The sequence below is a fragment of the Rhinatrema bivittatum genome, chromosome 7 (genome assembly GCF_901001135.1).
Source record: "Rhinatrema bivittatum chromosome 7, aRhiBiv1.1, whole genome shotgun sequence".
NCBI lineage: Eukaryota > Metazoa > Chordata > Amphibia > Gymnophiona > Rhinatrematidae > Rhinatrema > Rhinatrema bivittatum.
In genome coordinates, this window is record NC_042621.1 from 271,675,366 (window position 1) to 271,682,969 (window position 7,604).

At 47.4% G+C, this 7,604-nt stretch overlaps 1 protein-coding gene across 1 annotated transcript in view; it reads right to left on the minus strand.

Moving 5' to 3' along the window:
• The window catches only part of KAZALD1 (Kazal type serine peptidase inhibitor domain 1), an 83,700-nt gene extending 76,814 nt beyond the window's left edge, over window positions 1–6,886 (minus strand). Inside the window, exon 1 of the mRNA XM_029610239.1 lies at window positions 6,637–6,886. The gene's annotated coding sequence lies outside the window, so the exon portion shown is untranslated. The remainder of the gene's footprint in view (window positions 1–6,636) is intronic.
• Window positions 6,887–7,604: the final 718 nt, after the last annotated feature.

The following is a 7,604-nucleotide window of genomic DNA, read 5'->3' on the forward strand; positions in this document are numbered from 1 at the left end:
AGGCAGAGTGGGCTGATAGACAGAGGCTGCTGGAGCTTCACCTATACCAGCCCTCGTTCCCCATGGGGTTGAGCCATTGGGTGCTGGGCCCGGCAGGACTTAGGTGGGCCTCTGTGTGTAGTTGAAGTAAGAGTTGGTTCAGCCCAGAGACAGCAGGTGAGAGATGGTACAGTCTTACTCTGGACTGGGTAATGTCCTGGAAACTCGGACGCCAATGGAATGGAGACAGACAGAGGGCACTTGAGCAAAAGCAGGCCGAAGCCTGAAGAAACCACGTCCAGGGAGTAAGCTGAAGAGGCGTCCAAGGGCAAGCTTGAGTCAGTACTTGTGGAAATACAAAGGTAGTGGCAAACAAGGCGGAGGTCTGATCATGGAGATAGTCAGGAGTGTAGTCAGGCAAGGCAGAGGTCTGATCACAGAGATGCTCCAAAACGTAGTCAGGTAAAGCCAAGGTCTGGGTCTGGAGATAGGCAATAGTGTAGTCGGACGACGCAGAGGTCTTGGTCTGGAGATAGGGCATAGCATAGTCAGGTGAAGTAGAGGTCTGGGTCTGGAGATAGGCAGTAGCGTAGTCAGGCGAAGTAGAGGTCTGGGTCTGGAGATAGGCAGTAGCATAGTCAAGCGAAGCAGAGGTCTGGGTCTGGAGATAAGCAGTAGAGTAGTCAGGCGAAGTGGAGGTCCGGGCTTGGAAAGAATCAATGGTGAAGTCAGGCAAAGCGAAGTCAAAGTCCATTAGTCAATCCAAGGTATGAAGCAAGGTAGGAACGAGGAGACAGGAACTAGGAACAACGAGGAACAGGAATGCAGGGATGAGACGAATCTCTAGGAGGCAACCAGTGAGGAGACCTGTTACAAAGGCAATGCTAGGGAGCAGAGCCTGAGTTTAAATACTGTAGCTAGGTTGACGTCATCATCCGGGGCCACGGCTAGGTTCCCACCACTGGGACAGTGGTGGGAACCAATGGTGCACACGCGCTTAGGGAGGGGCACGGCGTGAGGGGCACGGCGTGAGTAGCAGCGCCTCTCCGCGGGCCACGCAGAGAGGCCCCATGAGAAGTGGTAGCAGGACCGTGAATGCTGGGGACTGTGGCAGGGCCAGAGGCACCGGGGAAGGCCTGAGGATGGAGCTGATGGCCCACTGCTGCCAGCGAGGAGGAACCAGAAGCTGGAGTCACTGTAGAAAGGTGAGGGGGCCGTGCCGTGGGTCTGCAGCAGACAGCATGTGTAACAACAAGAGGATTGTGACAAATTGTAAAAGTACTTTGCAAGACTGGGAGACTGGAAATCCAATGGCAGTGGACAAGTGCAAAGCAATACACATAGGGAAGAGCAACCCAAATTATACATATCTATACACCACAAGGTTCCATATTGGGAGTCACCACCCAGGAAAAGGATTTAGGCTTCATCATGGATAATATGTTGAAATCCTCTGCTCAATGTATGGTGGTGGCCAAGAAAGAAAATAGAAAGCTAAGAATTGTTAGGAAAGGAATGGAGACTAAATGCCTTTGTAATCGCTCCACGGTGAGACTGCACCTTGAGTACTGTGTGCATTTCTGGTCATCACATCTCAAAAATGATATAGCAGAATTGGAAAAGGTACAGAGAAGGGCAACCAAAATAATAAAAAGAATGGAACGATTCCCCAATAAGGAAAGGTTAAAGAGGTTAGGGCTCTTCAGCTTAGAGAAGAGTCGGCTGAGGGGGAATATGATAGAGGTCTATGAAATAATGAGTGGAACAGGTAAACGCAAATCACTTGTTTACTCTTTCAAAAAATACAAAAACTAAGGGGACACTCAATGACGATACTAGGTAGTCAGGGCCGGCGGAAGCACTAGGCGAACTAGGCGATCGCCTAGGGCGCTGAGCATTAGGGGGCGCCGAGCCGCTGACGGCCAATGGCCGCCGGTGGACGTCATCCCAATGGCAGATACACACAGCAAGAAGATCGCAGGGCCGTGGTACAGTCGCGTCTAAACATGCTGGTGCTCCTCCTCCTTCCTGCCCGCGCGGCCCTGGAAGAAAAATGTTGCCGGAGCCGCGCGGGCAGGAAGGAGGAGAAGCAAGGAGGAGGAGCATCAGCCAATGCAGGAACTTCTCCTCCTTCCTGCCCGCGCGGCCCCGGAAGAAAAATGTTGCCGGAGCCGCGCGGGCAGGAAGGAGGAGCATCAGCCAATGCAGGAACTTCTCCTCCTTCCTGCCCGCGCGGCCCCGGAAGAAAAAATGTTGCCGGAGCCGCGCGGGCAGGAAAGAGGAGGAGCATCGGCCGCGTGCCGGAAGGAGGAGGAGCATCTGCCACGTTCAGAAGAGGATCAGCGCGGCTCGAGAAGACCGGGGCCGCTGCAGAGCCCATCCTGCAGTGGCCCGTGAAGAGGAGGCCCAGAGGTGAGAGAGAGAGACTGAGGGTTTGTACAGTGTGTATGTGTGCGTGTATGAGATGAGTTGAGAGACTGTGTGTGTGTGTGGGAGTGAAGACCTGAATGTTTGCAGAGACAGCATGGGAGAGCCTTTGTGTGTGTGAGAGACAGCATGTGGTAGTGAGAGCCTGTGCTTGAGCAAGACAGCATGTGGGAGTGAGAGAGAGCGTGTGTGTGTGTGTGTGTGTGAGTCAGCATGTGACAGTGAGAGCCCGTGTGTAGGAATGATTGTATGAGAGAGAGCATGTGACAGTGAGAGCCTGTGCTTGAGCAGGACAGCATGTGGGAGTGAGAGAGAGCCTGTGTGTGTGAGTCAGCATGTGACAGTGAGAGCCTGTGTGTAGGAATGATTGTATGAGAGAGAGCATGTGACAGTGAGAACCTGTGCTTGAGCAAGACAGCATGTGGGAGTGAGAGTTAGACAGCATGTGCAAGAGAGAGACTGTGTATAAATGATTGTATGAGGGACAGCATGTGAGAATGAGTGCCTGTGTATGTGAGAGAGAGAAAGCATGTGAGAATGAGAACCTGACCGTGTGTTTGAGGGAAGCAGACAGATGGAGAGAAAATAAATATGTTATAAAAGGAATTGGCAAAAAAATAAGAAAGGGAAGGTGGAAAAAAAAAAGCCTGTGACCAACCGATTAGAAAACTAAGATCAGACAGCAAATGTAAAAAGAAATAAATTACTTTTTACTGATTGGAACATGTAATCTTTGGGAATGTGCAAGAGTAGCACTTTCTCTATGCGGATCTCACAATGTACGAGATCAGCATAGAGGAACTGGAAGCCCATGGGGCCTGCACAGAGGAGGCAGCAGAATGGGCTTCAGTGCCAATAGCAGCAATCAGCACCTCCGCAATAGCCATACAGCGGCAGTGACAGTGGCAGCAGAACAATGAGAGAGGCTCTGAGGTTGCTGGCAAAAGAAAGAGAGGGGGTCTCTGCCTTTAGTGTGTGCATGTGTATGAATGGGAGTCTGCCTGGGGGTGTATGTGTGTGAATGCATGGGTGCCTGCCTGAGGGTGTGTCTGTGAATGAGAATGTATGGGTGTCTTCCTGGGGTTTGTATGTGTGAGAATAGGTGCCTGCCTGTTTGTGGTGTATGGGTGTGTGTGAGAATAAATTGGTGCCTGCCTGGGGGTCTGTGTGTGTGAGAATGAATGTGTGCATGCCTGGGGGATGGGGAGGGAGTGGTGTGAAAATGAATGGGAGCCTGCCTGGGGTTCAGTGTGAGAATGACTAGGAGCTTGCCTGTGTGTGTGTGTGAGAACGAGTGGGAGCTTGCCTGGGAGTGTGTGTTTGTGTGTATGTGAGGGAGCCAGTGAGAGTGAGAGCATGAGTGTGTATGAGAAAATCCAGGGAAGTAAGAGTTTGTGTGGGGGTGTGTGTGGAGGGGGAGAGAGTGCCTTAGAGCCTGAGTGTGTCAGTGTCTGTGAGAGCGAGAGGTTATGGTTGGGTATAAGAGCATGAATGTGTATGTATGTGACAGTGTATGTGTGAGAGAGAATGGACATGTGAGTATGTGTGAGAGAGAGAGGATAACCTCCTAATCCTCGACAATATCAGGGTGACTGGAAATCAAGAGCTCCCATGTATGGACAGCAGGGGCTTTTTAAAATCCTTATTAGTTTTAATTATTGTGTGTTATTTGATATATGTACTGTTTTGAAATATTTTATTGGTGTTTGGGAAATTGTAAAAAATGTATATGATTTTAATTAATAGAAATTCTATTTATCAGTAGTTTTAAAATATTTTATTAGTATGGTTTTACTATTATAACTGATGCTTTGTTTCTTGATTTTATTTGTTTTATGAGGAATGGTGGTTCTGTTTTTCCATTATTAATACACAGAGTCTGGCTTCTTGGGGTTTCCATTCCAGTTTTTGTCTAATTTGTGCTCCTTTATTTTGTATTCTGTATTTGGTGAGGGTCTGTCTCTGCTCTGTGTGTGTGACCACGATGAGAGATTCTGCTAGCATGTAGTGTCTGTACAGGGATCTATAGCAATCGGGTTTGTTTTGTTTCCTCAGTAGGTGGTATATTGTTATCCCAGGACCCAGTGTAATATTTACCCTTGCTTTTTCACAGGTAGGGTTATTATTGTTTGAATCCTTGGTGTTATTACTGTTATGTTATGATGGGATTGCAGTATAGATTTTGGGTGTCTCTTTTGCGGTGCTTTATGTTAGTTCACAATGTGTCTGGCAGTGGAAGGTGTTTGTGCTGCTGTTACTGTGAGGTGACACCAGAATTTGAAAATATCTTTTAGTATGATGAGCTGTAAGGGAAACATCCAAGCTCCATTGTTTGGGGGAATTTCAGTGGATGCACAGAGATACAGAACTGGAGGTGCAGGATTTGTATTGACATTCTGTCCCTTCCTATAAATTCCAGACTTCACTCTCATAATCCATATAGAATTAGTTGAATGAGGCTATCAAATAATTTTATAGTAGTTTTACTAGAAGTGTGAAACTGGCCAGCTTTTTAAAATAATGCAGAGGACCCTTTGGACTTTTTTTAACAACACTTTTTTTTATAACCAATTTTAAAGCAGGATCCATGCTATAGAGGTGGGTGTGATGAAGAAATGTCATTTTGGCTCCCCCCCCACCCAAAACAAATTCTTCTGTCTAGAGATGCCACTGATTTTCTGTGGCACACAAATGCATTGGCCCCTGGGCGCCGGAGACCCTTGGTGCGCCACTGGGTGCGAGCCATATGGGGCCGCAAGTGGTGGCAAAGAGGAGTGGAGATTTGGCGGGCCGCAAGCAGTGCCCAATCTGCTCGCGACCCAGAAAACCCCAGTCAGCGGGCGTGATTGAGAATGAGGTAGGAGTCGGGGCCGAGACCGGGGGGGGCGCAAGGAAGAAGGCTCGCCTAGGGCGCCATATCCCCTTGCACCGGCCCTGTAGGTAGTACATTTAAGACATGTAAGGGTAAATATTATTTTTACTCAACTCATAATTATACTCTGGAATTCATTGCCAGAGGATGTGGTAACAGTTATTAGTGTAGCTAGGTTTAAAAAAGCTTTGCACAAGTTCCTGGAAGAAAAGTTCATAAACCATTATTGAGGTGGACTTGTGGAAATCTGCTGCAATAGGAAATTCAGAATAATATAATCACATTCTTAAAAACATAAAATTTGAAAGTGAAATGAAGTGTTTTTTGTAAAGGATTTTACATTTCTTCCTGGATGCTGGTAGAGCTGAAACAATGACTGTGTGTGTTCTGAAAGTGTCCCCCAGTGCCTGAAGTAAGATGTGGTTGCGATGGCAGAGATCCATGTGAAATATCCTCTCTCCAGGAAAAGAAGCGGGTGCGTATAATTTTAACATTTTAAGGCACAGATCAAACTGATCGGATGACAGTTTTTCGGTCGCAGTTGATTCGGATTGAAACATATGGCCAAGAGATATGGTAAACAAATAATTATATATGTAACCAGATGTTATATAGATTTAGATATGTGAAACACACTGCTAAGAGCATCTGATTTCTCTTTTGAGTCACTCACGGTACACATTACATCTGAGGAGCCGGTATGCGGTTAATATACCGAGATGACCCTTTCTCCCCCTCTTGAAGTTTTGAAAGTTGACTCCTGATTTTCTGCTCCGGTTAACACGATCGTCTCCACGCCAGGGTACTTAGTGTGATAAATGCCTTAGCTCTGCTGTGGTTTGTCTGTGTTTCCATATTCAATGAAAACCCCAGCCCTTTACCTTGCCCCATGGATACAGAGAGAGACGAAACTATAACTCCTGCAAAAGGATAATCCTTTCAGTTGTCTCAAATCCAAGCAAAAAAGAGGGAAAAAAAGATAAGAATTACATTTATAGAAATAATTTAGCAGCAGCAATATGAATGCAGGAAGCTTTTACATATTGTAGGATGTGCATGTAGACATCATCTAACAACTGCTAATAATTAAAAACTATAATAACTGTTATTACAAAGTGCAATGGTCTAGACATAACTGGGTAGGAACTGCATTGAGGTTCAGCTGAAATAAGACCCGAACTTTTACGTGTGCCCCCGGATCCTGGGGATACAACATTCCGCGAATTGTGTTAAATATTTGCCAATGGGGTTGATTCGTGCCCTCCGTAGGGAAGAAGAAACGACCAACTCTAGGTAACAAGTGGGCTGCAGCTTCCGAACTCGTGTAGACTCCAAGTTTTCACAAAACAAGCGCTTACCTTATAACCTTATTCTAAAAACTCGCTGTTGACCTAGTGAAGTCAGCGCGCTTGGTATCGGAGGAGTGGTCCTGGCTGGAGGAATGGTGCTGTCCTTGCATTAAAAAAAAAAAACAACAAAACCCCAACCTCTTGGCCGGCCTTCGAGAGGTTATAACCTCTTTGCTCCGAGAGTCTGCTTTTGCAATCGCGCTCCGGCCCCGTCTCCTCTCTGCATGAGGACCAGTGATGTCAGAAGGAAATCTGACTCCTTTCATCCCCTCCTGCCAGCCTCCCCCTCGAACGCAGGACTTAACTTGGTTCTTATTACACACGCGCGCGCGCGCTTGAATTCTTGAACCCCCCCTATCGGCATCCTCTCCCACCCCCGCTCCTCTATGCCTGCAACTCACTGTTGCTCTTGGCTTTGCATTATTTCATCGTGAAAGTCCGAATGGCACATAAGCAAGCTCGAATGCAGGCACAGGCGACTGTGGCGACTGAGTGCCTAGGACGTCCAATGCCATCTGTTTGAAAGGCCCTCCCTCCCCCGCCCTCCCCCGCCCTCCTCTTGCCCCGACCCTCCGGGCCAGCCTATGCAGCAGGAGCAAAATCTTAATCTGACCAGGAATATAACCACTTTCGAGTCACAAAAGTGAAAGAGTGCACTAGGTCGGTTGCTACGCGAGGCCAGCTGAGTCCGGTTCTGCTGCGATAAGTTCCAGCTTCCACTCTGTTACTGAGCTCGACGTCTTTTCCTAGTTTCATTTTAACCTCAAATAAAGTTTAAATACAATTTCACTTGCGTTTCAAATGCATTCGAAGTGAACTGTGCAGTAAGGCAGGAGCTACGTTTCTGTGTCACTGCACATGTCACTTCAAAGCACGTGACATTTCAATGCATTAATTCAACCCCCTTTTGTGTGCATGCTACCGTGTGTCCGGTATAAGTGCATATATTTTTCTGTGTGAACTTCAGTGGAAGAGCA